We start from the raw sequence: 16457 nt of genomic DNA, 5'->3' as shown, positions 1-16457 counted from the left end.
CTTCTAATGTAAGCTCCTTCCCACACCACATTCAGTACAGTTCTCCAAGGCCAACTGTCTCATCATAAAGAGGGAGACATCTTTCAAGCCCTGAAAACATTATTGTGGTAGCGTGTATAGAAAATGAGCCAGGACTAGTAATGATTTCTCTCTTTCCTTTCTTTCTTTCCTTCCCACCTTGTTTCTTATGAGAGATGCTTGATCCTTCATGCCTTTCACTGACTAACCCATTCAAATATGCTTTTGGATTGCAGAAGGCATCACTCAACATGCAGCAGATGTCGATCCCCGGCTTAGGGTTGGATTTGTGTTGTGATTGCTTTGGAAGTCAATTACTCCTAATTCAGCAACATCCTGTCAGCCAAAGTTCAGAGGCTTAAGTTCTAAAATCTGCTTAGAACATAATTCCTCCGTTAACCATACATATTATGCCATCCATTGTTTTCTTTTCTATGGTTTGATCAAATTCAATCACTACAGGAAGAACTGGTTGTGTATGTACATAAGCACACTAAAAATAGATGACAAAATTGAATACTGGTCACTAGGTCAATGGTCTCCTTACTAAGAAACTAAAATTTATAAAAATCTAAAGCTAATAGGATAAGTATATCTATGTGCTTCATAAAAATATTCTTTTATTTATTTTTCTTGATTCTTTAGGAAAATTAGAACTATACTTAAGGCAAAAATACTGCAGAAGGAGAGCTAAATTTTGAATTAAAAAAAAATTCAATGGGGAGTTCCTGCGGGCAAGATCCTTGACTCCCAAATCCTGGCCTCTGCCAAAGAAAGAGGTCTCAGCTGGAGAGCTTCAGTTTCCAGTGAGATCCGACTATCCTGCAAAACCTTCTCAAGTTCCAGCTCAGCCCTTGCCCTCTTCCGCCAGCTATTGGCCAGAGCTATTGGTCAGAGCTATTGGCCAGAGGACCACTGTGAGTACCCGCTGGCATCTTCTTCTGGATCCTCATCCTTGACCCCATCCCTGGATCCCTGTCTGCGGAGAAACCTCCTAGAGAGCTTGGACCACACAGAGCTACAGATATTGAATCTCAGACCCACATAAGCCCATCGGGGAAGTACCATGGGGGTGGGGAGACCCCACCAACACCTACTGGAAGAAGCTATGGGAAGAAGGCAATACAAGAGAACACCTAACAACAGAAATACAAACATGACACCACCAGAATCTAGGGAATCTACGCCAACTAGAATGGAACAGAACAACAAAGCAGAGGAAGCAGAAGGGAACAACTTAAAAATTACCATCATAAAAATGATAGAGGCCCTCAAAGAAGATGTGAGAAAATCCCTTAAAGAAATGGAGGAAAAAACAAACAAAAAAAGTGGAAGAAATGAACAAAATCCTTAAAGAAAGTACAGAAAGCCAAGAAAAAACAATTAAGCAGGTGAAGGAAACAGTTCAAGACTTGAAAACTGAAATTGAGAAAATAAAGGCAACACAAACGGAAGGAATGCTGGAAATTGAAAAGCTGGGCAAAAAATCAGCAACTACGGACACAAGCATAACCAATAGAATTCAAGAGATGGAAGAGAGAATCTCAGGCGCAGAAGATAAACAAGAAGAAATAAAGAAAGAAATTAAAGACTTTCTAATATTCAACGAGAATGAGGATACAACATACCCGAACTTATGGGACACCTTGAAAGCAGTGCTACGAGGGAAGTTCATTGCACTAAGTGTCCATATGAAGAAAACAGAAGATAGTCACATAAGAGAATTAACAGCCCAACTGAAAACCTTAGAACAGAGAGAAGCAAATTCACCCCGCAGGAGTAGACGCCAGGAAATAATCAACTTCAGGGCTGAAATCAACAAAATAGAAACCAGGAAAACAATACAAAAAAATCAATGCAACAAAGAGTTGGTTTTTTGAGAAAATCAACAAGATAGACAAACCTTTATCCAAATTAACGAAGAAGCAGAGACAGAACATGCAAATTAACAAAATCAGAAATGAAACGGGGAACATAACAACAGACACAGAGAAAAACCAGACAATTTTCAGGTCATACTTTGAAAATCTGTATTCCACAAAAATTGAAAATTCAAGGGAAATGGACAAGTTTCTGGATAACTATCACTTACCAAAATTAAATCAAGAACAGACAAACAACTTAAATAGACCTATAACCCGCAATGAAATAGAAGCAGTCATCGAAAGCCTTCCAACCAAAAAACGTCCAGGGCCAGATGGATTCAGCACAGAATTCTACCAGACATTCAAGGAAGAACTAATACCACTACTCCTCAAACTGTTCCACAAAATAGAAACAGAAGATTCATTGCCAAACTCTTTTTATGAGGCCACAATAACTTTAGTACCCAAACCTCACAAAGACACAACTAAGAAAGAAAACTACAGACCAATATCCCTGATGAACATCGATGCAAAAATACTCAATAACATACTGGCAAACCGAATTCAAGAATACATCAGAGAAATCATCCACCATGACCAAGTAGGCTTCATACCTGGAATGCAGGGATGGTTTAACATACGAAAATCTATCAACGTGATCCACCATATAAACAAACTGAAAAAGAAAAACCATATGATTATCTCCCTAGATGCAGAAAAAGCCTTTGACAAAATTCAATACCCTTTCATGATAAAGGTCTTTGAGAGGTCAGGGATAACAGGAACATACCTAAACATAATAAGAGCAATATACAGCAAACCAACTACCAACATCAAACTGAATGGAGAGAAACTTAAGCCAATTCCTCTAAAATCGGGAACAAGACAAGGCTGTCCTCTCTCTCCATATCTCTTCAATATCGTACTAGAAGTTCTAGCTAATACTATAAGACAACAAAAAGAGATCAAGGGGATCCAAATTGGAAAGGAAGAAGTTAAACTGTCTCTATTTGCAGATGATATGATAGTTTACATAAGCGACCCAATAAACTCTACCAGGGAACTCCTACAGCTGATACACACCTTCAGCAAACTAGCAGGATACAAGATAAACTCAAAAAAATCAGTAGCCCTACTTTTTTCAGACAACAAAGAGACAGAGAAAGAAATCAGAGAAACATTACCCTTTACAATAGCCACAAGCAACATAAAGTATCTTGGTGTAATGCTTACCAAACAAGTAAAAGACCTATATAATAAGAACTTAGTGACTCTAAACAAAAAAATTAAAGAAGATACCAGAAAATGGAAAGATCTCCTATGCTCTTGGATAGGTAGGACAAACATAGTAAAAAATGACAATCTTACCAAAAGCAATCTACAGATTCAATGCAATCCCCATTAAAATCCCACCACAATTCTTCACCGACCTTGAAAGGATAATAATCAACTTTATATGGAAAAACAAAAGACCCAGGATAGCCAAAACAACCCTATACAATAAAAGAACTTCAGGAGGCATTACCATTCCTGACTTTAAGCTCTACTACAGAGCTATAGTTCTGAAAACAGCCTGGTATTGGCATAAAAATAGACAGGTAGACCAATGGAATCGAATTGAAAATCCTGATATTAATCCACGCACCTATGAACACCTGATTTTCGACAAAACAGCTAAAATTATACAATGGGGCGAGGACAGCATCTTCAACAAATGATGCTGGCACAATTGGATGAGGGTGTGTAGAAGACTGCAGATAGACCCATGTCTGTCGCCATGCACAAAACTCAAGTCCAAATGGATCAAAGACCTCAACATCAATCCAGCCACATTGATCCTCTTAGAAGAGAAAGTAGGAGGTACCCTTGAACAAATTGGTATAGGAGACCGCTTCTTGAACATAACTCCAGGGGCACAGACACTGAAAGAAACAAGTAATAAATGGGACCTCTTCAAACTTAGAAGCTTCTGTAAGGCAAAGGACACAGTGGACAAGACCAAAAGGCAGCCCACAGACTGGGAAAAGATTTTCACCAATCCTACATCCCACAAAGGGCTGATCTCCAAAATATACAAAGAACTCAAGAAACTAGTCAACAAAACACCAAATAACCCTATTAAAAAATGGGGTACAGAACTGAAGAAAGAATTCTCAATAGAGGAAATCAAAAAGGCTGAAAGACACTTAAGAAAATGCTCCACATCCTTAGCTATCAGGGAAATGCAAATCAAAACAACTTTGAGATACCATCTTACCCCTGCCAGAATGGCTAAAATTAGAATCACCAGTGATGACTTATGTTGGAGAGGATGTGGAGAAAGTGTAACACTCCTCCACTGCTGGTGGGAATGCAAACTCATACAGCCATTTTGGAGATCAGTATGGCGGTTTCCTCAGGAAAATGGGAATTAGTTTACCACAGGACCCAGCAATCCCCCTCTTAGGCATATACCCAAAGGATTCACATCCATGCAACAAAGATATGTGCTCAACTATGTTCATAGCAGCACTATTTGTAATAGCAAGAACCTGGAAGCAACCTAGATGCCCCTCAATTGAAGAATGGATAAAGAAGATGTGGCACATCTACACAATAGAATACTACTCTGCAGAAAAAAATAATGGAATCTTGAAATTCGCAGGCAAGTGGATGGCACTTGAAGAAACCATCCTGAATGAGGTAACCCAGTCACAAAAAGAGGAACATGGTATGTACTCGCTCATATATGGATTTTAGACCTAGAGCAAATGATCACCAGCCTATAATTCACATCACCAGAGGAAGTAGGATACAAGGTGTATTCTAAGAGATTCATATAAAGTCCCTCACAGAAGGGGGAAGGGACAAGTCCCCCAGAGCTCAGGTGAAGTGGGGGGGGGCAGCGAATGGAGAGAGAAGTAGGAGAAAATGAGGGGGAGGAAAGGAAAACATGTGGGACCAGGAAGATTGAGCCTGGTTAGGAATAGAAGATAGGAAAGAGACAGAGACAGAGAACATAACAGAGGGAGTCAATATTGGTTTGAAGATAAAATTGAACACAAAGAAAGGTCTAGAGAACTACATGACTGCTCCCAACTAACAATTTGAGCTTCCGTGGAAAGGCTATCATAAATGCCCTTCCCGGAGAGTGAGATCAACAACTAACTTCTCCATGGAGCCCTCAACTAATGCCTGTTGAAAACAGGATCAAACACCCATACATAAACACTGAGTCGAACTAGAACCCAGATGCAGATGGAGAGGACAAGACCATGCGGCAGAAACACATAGAGACAGCTTACCTGAACAAGGAGGAGCTAAGGGCCACTAGACTGATAGCTGGGAAGCCAGCATAGGACTGACTCAGGCCCCCCTGAATATGGGTCTCAGCCAGAAGGACTGAGCAGTCTAAGAGACCTCAGACAGTAGAGCCAGGATGTATCCCTGGTGCACAAAAGGACTTTGTGAACATATCCCCCATGGAGGGATATCTGCCTTAATCTAGAGACAGGAGAGAAGCCCTAGTCCCTACTTCACATGACCTGTCAGATCTACATAACCCCAACTGGATGGCATTCCCCTACATATGGAATTAGGGTGGGGGGATGGGAGGGGAGGGTGGTTAGAGTGCATGTGAGAGGGCAGAGAGCATAAAAGGGAGGGAAGGAGGGAGGGAGGGATGGAGGGAGGGAGGGAAAGAGGGAAGGAGGGAAGGAGGGAGGGAAAGGGACCTGGGATCGACATGTAAAATAATAAATTAAATTTAAAAAAATGCTTTGACTCCAAAATTTAAGTTGAAGGACAAGTTACTGGGGAAAAGGATTTCTATTTTTGTTTCCATAGAAAATGAAAAAATGTGGATTCCTTTCAGACTAATGTGGTTTGATCACGCCAGACCGCCTGAAACAGAGTACCAGGTGATCCTACATTCAAAACAGCTGGACAAAGCAGCCCTACAGACTACAGCCAGGATTTCTGAATCTTCTTCGAATCCCCCATGACAGCGCCCCTTACCAGCAGGAAGTAGTTTGGAAAGAACAACGCCCAAATTCCCTAATATTGTCTATAAATGTTTGTTTTCATTTAATTGGACTTTGTTATATAAAATAAAATAATAAAATAGAAAAAAATTCAATGGGCACCAAAATGTAACTTTCCAAGGAACTTACCATTCACATGCTAGATATTAGTCACAGAAATGCAACGAGGCGGGGAGTGATGTTAGTATTCAGGCATCTGTACTGGCCTGCCCATTGGGTTCTGAAGAACACGCCCTCAGCTGCAGCCACTAAGTGCACCTGTGCACATTCATTATGGTCCCTTTTAAAAGGGAACCACCCACTTCCCATCCTCCTCTCTTTCTTTCTCTCCCTCTGTTTCTTTATCCCCCCACCCCTCTTTCCTTTCTCCTGCTGCTCCTGTCCCCAAAGGCCAGTCTCCCTCTGCCCCCTCCCTTTCCCCTTTTTATGATCTCTTTCCCCAATTAAAAAAACAAACAAACAAAACTCTGCTTGAACCCTGTCACATGGCATCTTTCTCTCGAGTGCTGCTTTTCTTAAAATATAACAGGTGTATCTCATACATCTTTTGTGTCTGTGAATATATGATGTCAAATCTACATTGTACCACCAATAGTGATGTGAGCCTCATTACCCACCCTGCACCAGAAAGGGCTTCTACTCCTCCATACTTTGGCTCCAGCTGAAAGCCAAGGTAACACAGGACATCATAATTATAATTACTGGAAGGATGTCACTGAGGCCGTGAAAAGCCCTCTAAAAAAGAGTGTGACATGATAATTTTACTTCTCATCTTTAAGTCAGAAAAGCTTTACTTCCCATTCGAAACTGACATGCTTTGTTCTAACCTATAAACTAATATCAAATGTGTGACATGAGCTGATTACATAGGACATGTTTTCTCGGCACTCTACAAATTATAGTCTAACAGATTTTTCTTTGTTTCATTTCATAAGTTTCACTCATACACATTATGTTTTTCATTTCATGCCTTCACTATAAGTATAAAAATAAATGTTTTTCCTAATTATGATGGCCATAACTAAATCCTTTAATTTCTAAATTTCTATTTTCCCATTTATAAAAGTGTCATTTGTTTGATATAGTAAAACTCAAAATACAATATTTGCATAACAGTGTTTTCAAGTCTAAAGAAAAATATTTAGTGTTTCCCAAAGAGTACCGCTAAAATGTGTATTAACTCCTACTCCCAGGATTAGGCATTAGCCATTCTTTAATCTCTGCTCTGAGAAACTGTCCCCAGCCACACCACAGTCCACCCCAGCCAATGACTCAGTCTGCCTGAAGGAATGTCTCATATTCCCAGGTCTTGAACTCTGAAAAGCACTTTTTTTTTCCGTTTTACAGGAGAAATGTAGTTTTGCAATAAAATGAAAATATGGCACATATGATTGGGAAAGACAGGTGATATTCTGATAACAGTTTGCTTGCCTTGATCCATTCTCATCTGAAGCTATGAGTACCCCTACCATGGCACTCAGCGATAAGCCACCAGTGGCTCTCTAGTTCCCAACTCTAACTCAAGCAAATGTACAGGACAGCAGAAAGGGACAGGATCACCTGTCACACTACTTTGGGAAGTGTCTACTCTGTACGGACATTGTAAAAGAACTCAGGCAGGGGTATTTGAAAACTCAGCCTTCTCCTGCAAGAGAAAACTTTGGAGATTTTAAGAATGAAAAAATCCCCATACTCTTTCTATATGCTTAAGGTCTCCTTGGATGGATATGCTGTGTTAAGATGAAGTTATCAAGCATTTCCCTGGGAGAAGCTTTCAGGGAGAGAAAACAGGGAAGGAATCCCATGGTGGAGGAGAAAGGGGATGAAGCCTGGAAGGAAGCTCCCTGGTGCCACAAGGCAAGGCCATCAGGTGGTCCTGCTTGTTCCAGGCTTCCCAGGAATGCAGAAAGCAATGGCCAGATGCAAACTGAGTGCAGCACCAACTACCCTCTCTGACACTGGGGAGTCTGGAAATCACATTGTGACAGCAGACACCCAAACTGGGATCCTATGAAACATAAGAGACAGCTGGAGCCGGGGAATCAATTTAATGTGGTGTTGAGTGGTTAATACTGAGTCAGAAGAAGAATGATAGGAAGGAAACTCAATTTTCTCCCATAATAGGGTCCTGATGCTGGGCAGTACAGAACAATTGGTTACTTCTCAAGAAGCCTTCACCTTCTTTTCCCCCTTCCAATCTTCTTGATATGTTTACTTACCAACAGGGTAAAACTTACCATTATACCACAACTAATGCCAAAACCAAGAAAACCATGTGGTCAGGAGGCAACAGATTGTCCAGTACAAAAAGAAGCCACGGTGAATGCCTCAGACCAGAGCCCTCTTTAACTACACCCTTTTAGAATTTTATTTTTTCACGTGTATGCAAATACGCACATTGAGGTGCATGTGTGGAGTTCAAGAACACCTTTATGTGTCCTTCTGCCGTGGGTTCTAGAGACCAGACTCAGGCGTTAGGCCTCTTCCTGGCCCAGCTGCTTCTTTTGTGTCCCTTTTGAATTCCCAAGCGGCTTTTAGAAATTAAAGTCTAGAGCAGAGCACAAGGAACCCATTCTGTTCTGTGAAATGTCCTTCACAGAGGGAGTACCTAAGGACCCTTATCTGAGTGTCATGCAAGTTGGTGTTACAAACTTAAGAAAGGGAACTGCTTGCAATGACTGCTTTTAAACCCCCTCCTACAACCAGCAGTCCTGAGTAAATTACACCCTGAGGCTGAAAGCAGACTCTGGGACAGTTTTCTTAAATTGCAAATTCCAGTGCTCAGGACTCTGGATTCATCAACTCTCCTGATGCTAAAGTGGTTTTAGGTCATTGATCAGGGGTATGTTTTCTTAGTTTTATGTGTTGCAGAGAAGGCAATGCGTTGTTGTTTAAACCCCTTCCTGCAGTCTCCTTTAATTCAATTTTTAAATTGAGCTCTGGAAATATAATCCTACTGTTTAAAGCTCCTTTTTAAAAAGCTCTGTAGAGAAAGAACATCACCATGGGGAGACCCATGGAATCCTTATCTCACACCATTTGTAGATACCTCTCAAGTTAAACAGTCATGAGCTCCAGTAAATCTAAGTCCCATTGTCCAGGTCTATCCTGGACAGGAATGTGGGCCTGAATGGTAGGTAAAGGAGTCAGATGTAGAGACACACAGCACGGTTCAGCTCCCAATTATATATGTTTCCTAACCTGGAATAGAAAACGGGGGTGGTGAACAATCCAAAGAGTCCAGAGACAAGCCAAGAGGTAAATCTGAAAGAGTGCCAAAATGTCTTCCCAGTCAAGTGGACTGGCCAACACACTGATTCTGGCATCATGGGTGGTCTGAGCACTTGCTGTTATAATGAAATGTAATAGAAAGCCCGTCAAAGCTCTGGTCCCATTGAGAGGAACCTCAAATAGCAAAGCCTCCCCACACACACACATAACATTGCCAGATAGTTCTGCCCAAGACAGAAACATCAAACCAATAGGGAGTGACAGAAAAGACAGGACAAGTGGCTGGGCATTGAAAACATGGAGCCGTTCAGGTAAAGAACCAACCAAATACTTACAGGTTTACAAATGTGTGTTCTACATGGTTCTGGATGCAGCATCACTGATGGACTGGCTATCTGAGGGCCAGGTCTTTCACTGTAGCATGAATAATATAAACCCAGATATTGGGGTTCAAGCTGAAGGTCAGAAAAACAAAACAGCCAAACCACCAGAGAGCTCTTATTTCTACCAAGGCTGGGGAGATCCTGTCCTCAGTGTGGCTGGAGACTAATTGCCCAAGACTGAATGCCTGTTCCTGTCTTATATTTCTCTCTAGTGCTGGAATTAAAGGCATGAGTCATGATGGGGAATGTTCTTCTGTATATATAGTTCTCCTACTGGTTAATGAATAAAACACTGATTGGCTGATTGGCCAGACAGGAAGTGGCCTAGCTGGCAGAATCAGGATATAAGCAGGGGACAAACAGGAAATCACTGTCTTCTGTGTGGAGACGCTGAGCATTCTTCATGTAGCAGGCAAAGGAGTTGCAGGTCCAGCATTCCCCAGTAAGCCAAGACCACATGGGTTTCTGCTTCATGGAAGAGTCTGACAGACAATCTGCAGGACACAGAGAAAAATGACTGACAAACTGCCAGTACAGGCAGACAGTTTGAAATTGCCTGCTTTGCTGAGGAGTCTGCCAGACACACTATGGCCTATAGGCTGAAGATGGAACATTACAGAACTTCAGGTGACTGACTAGATAGTGTGTTGTCTCTGTCATTTCTAGAGTTTATATATTATCCTTCTTTGGTCTTTGAAGGAGTTGAATACAAATAGTTATGGTTATGGTTTTCCTTAGTTAGGATTAAAGATAAGTTACATAGACTTTAGACTCACAAAGATAGGATAGATGATAGAATATTTTCTTTAATTCTTGATGTTAATGAAATAAATATTGTAATTATTGGTCTTGCTTAATAACTGTTTTGTTACATGTAATTTTACTATGTTGAAGTTAAAACCCTTCTTTTTATTTAGACAGAAAAGAAGAGATAACGAGGAATGTTCTGTATATATGTTTGTCTTATTGGTTGAAGTTATTCTCTTCTCGAGCTTAGATAAATCATTCCCAGGCCTTCTGGCTTTCAGGGTTTTGAAGCTGTTCCTCCCTCCCTCTCTTTTTCTCCCCTTGTTAATGTCCTGGTGCTGTGTGTCAGTTTTCTCTAGCATGTCTGTCTGAAGCCACAGTTCCTACTTTCTGTATGCCCACCACTATTCACTGTGTGCATAGCACTCCACAATCAGGACCAAGTCCTTCAGAACATACTCAGGACTCTTTCCTCCTCTTCTGAGTTATGAAGTTCCTTTCCTTTCTTTGCTACTGAAACAAGAACTTCTCTGCAGCTCTTCCCTGTTTATTTCCTCAAGATTCCAGCAGTTGGTTCACGGGTGCCATCCTGTACCTGCTAACTCTTACAGTTATCATCAGCTTTGCTGGTTGCATTTATTGGCAGCGTTCAACCTCCAAGCATCTAGTGCATACTCACTATGTGCTAGACATCGCTAGACATAAAAGTGGCAGGTGAAGGGGAAAGCTATTATTCTTCCTGTATGTGCTCTCTCCAAAGCAACAAGGGAATGGACAGCTGATGAAGTAAGGGATTCAGAACAATGCCTAGAAAGTTTGGCTTGTGCTAAATTTCTCTTGGGGCAGACAGCTTTAACATGGCATTTTAACATTTAAACCTGTCATTAAAGATACTCAAATTCATCAAGAGCCTGCTATACTTAGATGGTGTTTGACAGGAGCCTGTGGTATGTGATCACACCAATTTGGGCACAGAAACTATCAGCAGCCCACACTCATTCTTATTGTTAGTCACACACACACACACACACACACACACACACACACACCAAGCTACACAGAGAAATCAGCTTCAATATCAATGTACCTTTTGCCTGTGACTTCAGAGTTACAATTCTCTTGAGAGAAAATTGATTTCTATAAAAACCTGTAAAGCGGTATTATTATACATAGGGCTTTTGATAACTCTGAGGGAAAGATGGGTACTGTGAGTTGCTAATGCTTGACTCTCTTCAATGAAAAACTATTTCAATCAATAGGAAATGGCAAGCAGACATGGGGAGATATTTCTTCTATGGGCTGATAAAAGAAGATATAGATTTAAAGCCATTAGAGAGAGTCATTTCTTCTGTTATAAAATACAGTTAATATCTACAGTTAGTTACCCTGCCTACTCAAGACCATTTAGTAATTACTAAGTAATTTCTCTCACCATTTTGCAAAGTAAAAATGTTCAGGAAACATTTTTTAAAAAGACAAAAATTCAAAAGTAACCTTGAAAACCTGAAGGGCATCAGCTTCTTAGGGGTATGTGCACTCGTTGTGAAGCAAAATATGTAAAAAAAAAAAAAAAAAAAAAAAAAAAAAAAAAAACTACAACAACAACAACAAAAATGCATCCATGGTTTGTCTCATACCAGCATTAACACAGTTGTCCAGAACATGTGCTCCCAATCAGACAAAGTTGGGTTTAAATCTCATCTTTGCCTACATAAATGGTCCTTCGAAATTATTGTGAGCAAGGGGTGTCCTGTGTAGTGGGTGTCCTGTGCAGTGTCTGTCCTGCACATTGGGTGTCCTGTGTAGTGGGTGTCCTGTGCAGTGTCTGTCCTGCACATTGGGTGTCCTGTGTAGTGGGTGTCCTGTGCAGTGTCTGTCCTGCACATTGGGTGTCCTGTGCAGTGGGTGTCCTGTGCAATGAGTGCCCTGTGCAGTGGGTGTCCTGTGCAGTGGGTGTCCTGTGCAGTGGTGCCCTGTGCAGTGGGTGTCCTGTGCAGTGGTGCCCTGTGCAGTGGGTGTCCTGTGCAGTGGGTGTCCTGTGCAGTGGGTGTCCTGTGCAGTGGGTGTCCTGTGCAGTGGTGCCCTGTGCAGTGGGTGTCCTGTGCAGTGGTGCCCTGTGCAGTGGGTGTCCTGTGCAGTGGGTGTCCTGTGCAGTGTCTGTCCTGCACATTGGGTATCCTGTGCAGTGAGTGTCCTGCACATTGGGTGTCCTGTGCAGTGGTGTCCTGTGCAGTGGGTGTCCTGCACAGCCAGTGCCCTGAGTAGCAGGAATCCCAGCAGTACTGCTGCTATATGTGTCTAGAAACACATGTTGAAGCCCTAGTCTACAAATCTGCCCTAGTCTACAAATCTGCCTTTGATGGCGTAGCCTTAAAGATGTAATGAATGTTAAATAATGTCCTAAGTATAGGACTCTACCTCACAGGAGGAATTTCCTGACAAGATGAAAGACAATATGGATGCATGTGTAAAAATAAAAGGCCCTAAAGGATTCAAAGAAAAAACAGCCATCTTCTCACCAAGGGACAATGCCTCACCATCAGTCTTGCTAGCATTTTGACCAGGGACTTTGTGTACCTCTTGTCACTGTGACAAAACACCAGATACAAGCAACTTCAAGGGAGAAATGGTTATTGTTTTCTAATGTTTGAGAAGGCTCAGTGTATAGATACTTGGCTTCATGTTTGGGCATAAGATAATGATGACAAGAAACAGAAAAGGGGAATGCAAGAAGAGGCCAGGCAAAGCAGTGTGTCCAAGGACATGTCCCTATTGACTTACATCCTCCAACTAGTTTACTCTGACCTTTCCCCACTTCCCTAAGCCCTCACATCATCACCTACCTCATCAAATGACTGACATATTTTTTACATTGAGCCTTCAGGATCTAATTGACTCCGAAAACACCAACAGGCTTTATTAATCTCCTAGGCATTTCTCAACCCAATAAAGTGACAATTATGATTAACCATCTAAGAGTCTAGCCTTCCTACTATGAGGAAAAATATTTTCTTGTTTCAATCACCCACTCTGTGGTATGTTGTCACTGCAGCTGGAGCTCCAGCTAACAATCTTCAGCTGATATTCTGAGGGTTTGATGCACTCACCGGAATCACAGCTTTTTACAAACCATCTGTGAAAAGATGGAGGAAAACTGTCCACATCCCTCATTGTCCTTTAAGGAATTAGACAAGAAAGGTTGAGCTCTTGCTTCTGATGACAAAGACAGGGTAGGTCAGGTCCATACACCTTTTAGTAGTAAGAACTGGTACATGAAATCACCTGAGGTCACATTTTCCCCTGTTCAGATAACACTGAGATAAAAGAGCATCCTCAGATTTCCTACACCTGCAACAGCTATCGATGGTCCAGAAGTAGTTATATCTTGTTCTAGAACAAGTTTCCTACATGAATCCATCACCAGTCTGTCACATGTCCTCTCAAGAAATAAATGTTTGAGTGCTAGAACTACCCATGCCTGGAACCAAAAGAAAGATGATTTCAACCAGGGAAGAAATCATTACTTTCCCCCTCCCACTCCACTCTCATAAATGCCTTACTTGGCTGGGGTAGAATTTGGCGATGCAGCTGACTTTGAGTCATCTGTGCTCCTGTAAGTGACCCCTCACCCATACTCATGTAAGCAACACCAACAAAACTCAATGGTTCACAAGAAATAAAAGAGAAGGAGATGAGACTGTCCGTGTGTTTACTCATGTGTGAGCAAACACTGCTCAGCCACCCTCATGCTCTCTTCTTCAGGCCTCTAAGAAGAGCTGCCATTGTCCATGTGTCTCTATATGAAGACAGACTATTTCAACAATGGTGTCTTGAAACACATCAATTTAGCGGAGTTTCCTCTTTTGTACATTTTTTATCAGCTTTTTTAAAAACATGAATTTTTGCTCCTGACAGGTTTTTGTTTTTTTGAGATTGGGCCTCATGTAACCCAGGTTAGCCTCCAGCTCACTTCATTGCCAAGGGTGACCATGAACTATTGATCCTCCAGCCTCTGTCTTCTAATGGCTATGATTGCAAGCAAACACTCCATACCCATTTTTATCCATGTGATTTCCAAAGTGATAATTTTATAGTTTTAAAGGTTTTCATAGAAAGCCTATAGATACTTTATAGAACTGAGTAAAGACTTAGAGTTGATTCTTTTTAGAGACTATACTTTAATTACAACATTTCTCTTCCCTTCTCTCCAAATCCTCCCATATTTCCCTCCCAATCTCCTCCAAATTCATGGCCTCTTTTTTCATCAGTTGCTACAATCAGCCCTAAAAACATATATACAAGCAACGTTATGTAGTTTCAATAGGTTACATTCAGTAATAAATATGTACATACAAATACATATATGCACTTATTTACATTTAAGTTACAAATTAGCCATGAGAATTCATACCTGAGGATACAATTTTGAAATTTTTTAAATTTCCACAAATATAGATAATTTCCCAAATGCATCTCTTTTAACTTTTCTATCTATAATTTTAACTTACCCTTGTACAACATGTTGAAAGCTACAGCCTAAGTTCTGGTTAAAGCAGTGCAAGTCACTGAAGAACAGAACCTGCATTCTGATGGACTTGAACCGGGGTGTTAATAACAGTGTGTGTAACATCCCTCACAGATCTGGAGAGGCCCCTGTGAAATGCCTCTGGGTTTTCAGAAAGCTCAAGGCATGACCAGCTGCCCTGTGCTTGCTGCCCTTTCTCAGTGCATCTGTTCTCAGGAGTTGTGTGAGCCTCATGCTATGAAGCTCTCACTTCCCAGGGGAAATGATAGACTCATTCACACTGTAGGCCATGAAGTTATTTCAATGGATGCTGAAAGGTACAGGTGAGCATCCTGCATAATAATGCTGTTTTATTTATCTTTGCTTATGTGTATATGGCATATAGTAGATATTCAAAAGATAAACTGAATAACTTTAGAGAAACAAAACATAAGCCAGATGTGGTGATGCACACCTTTGATCCCAACACTCAGGAGGCAGAGGAAGATTATTCTCTGTGAGTTTGAGGCCAGCCTGGGCCATACAGTGAATTCTAAGCCATCCAGAGATAAAGAATAAGACCACTGAAAGAAAGGAATGGAGGGAGGGAGGAAGGAAGTGAGGGAAGGAGGCAGAGAAGGAAGGAAGGAGGGACGGAAGGAGGGAAGCAAGCAAGCAAGCTTTCCTGGTAGTTGTCATAAAGCATGGCTATTTGCCTTTGTTCCAAAGCTTCTGTTCCTAAGGATGACCTTGCTACAGCTGAACCAACATTTTCTCTCTGAATATGCCATAACCTATGTCAGTAAACTGTCAAGCCCCTCCCATGAAGCCATACAGCAGAACCTGCACTAAATTAATCCTTTCAAACAAGCAACTCCCTCTAACACAGTAATCTATACATTGCATGCTCAACAACTGTTCAAGATCATGGTTAATAGTGTAAACATTAAAGGTACACAACACTTAAGCAATGATTGAATAGCCTGGTTTGATGGAAGGCTGAGAACATACCTAAGGAAAAACAAATGAGGTTTGTTCTTAAACAGGGAGAGTTATTTCCTCTATGTGTGTTTGATCTCTCATTACCATCTCATATGCAGTTTCTCTCTCTCTCTCTCTCTCTCTCTCTCTCTCTCTTCTATTCTCTATGTGTGGGGTTTGACTGCATGTATGTCTGTGCACCACATGCATGTTGTGCTCACAGAGGCTGGAAAAGGTCATAGAATCCCCTGAAACTGAAGATACAGAAAATTAGGGGTCATTGTGTGGGTGCTGGGATTGGAAGACCAACCAGTGTGCTAAGAGCCGAGCCATCTCTCCAGCACCATTTCCTCTTCAAACTTAAGGTTTTTAAAAGACATTTATTTACTTTCCTATCAACATAAAAAGTGTTTTGTTTTAGATACAATAAACAAATTTAAATAACATATATGAATTATTATGGGCAAAATTGTGTCCCATAAATTTAGCAGACACATAAACTTAAGAGCTGTCAGGAACAGCCAGTACATCCCAAGCTAACCTGGCAACTGTGACTGTTGAAGACATCTTATTCTGAAATGCTTCTGTGTTATCTGTAGCAATGTTTCCTAAAGCTAATCAATTAAACCTACTTTTCACTACACAGTCATTGCAGTATTTGCAAGGACCCATTCAAGACGCCTTCGCAAGTTAGAAAATGCATCTC

The sequence above is a fragment of the Phodopus roborovskii genome, unplaced genomic scaffold (assembly GCF_943737965.1).
Source record: "Phodopus roborovskii unplaced genomic scaffold, PHOROB, whole genome shotgun sequence".
NCBI lineage: Eukaryota > Metazoa > Chordata > Mammalia > Rodentia > Cricetidae > Phodopus > Phodopus roborovskii.
Note: the sequence above shows the minus strand (reverse complement) of the source record.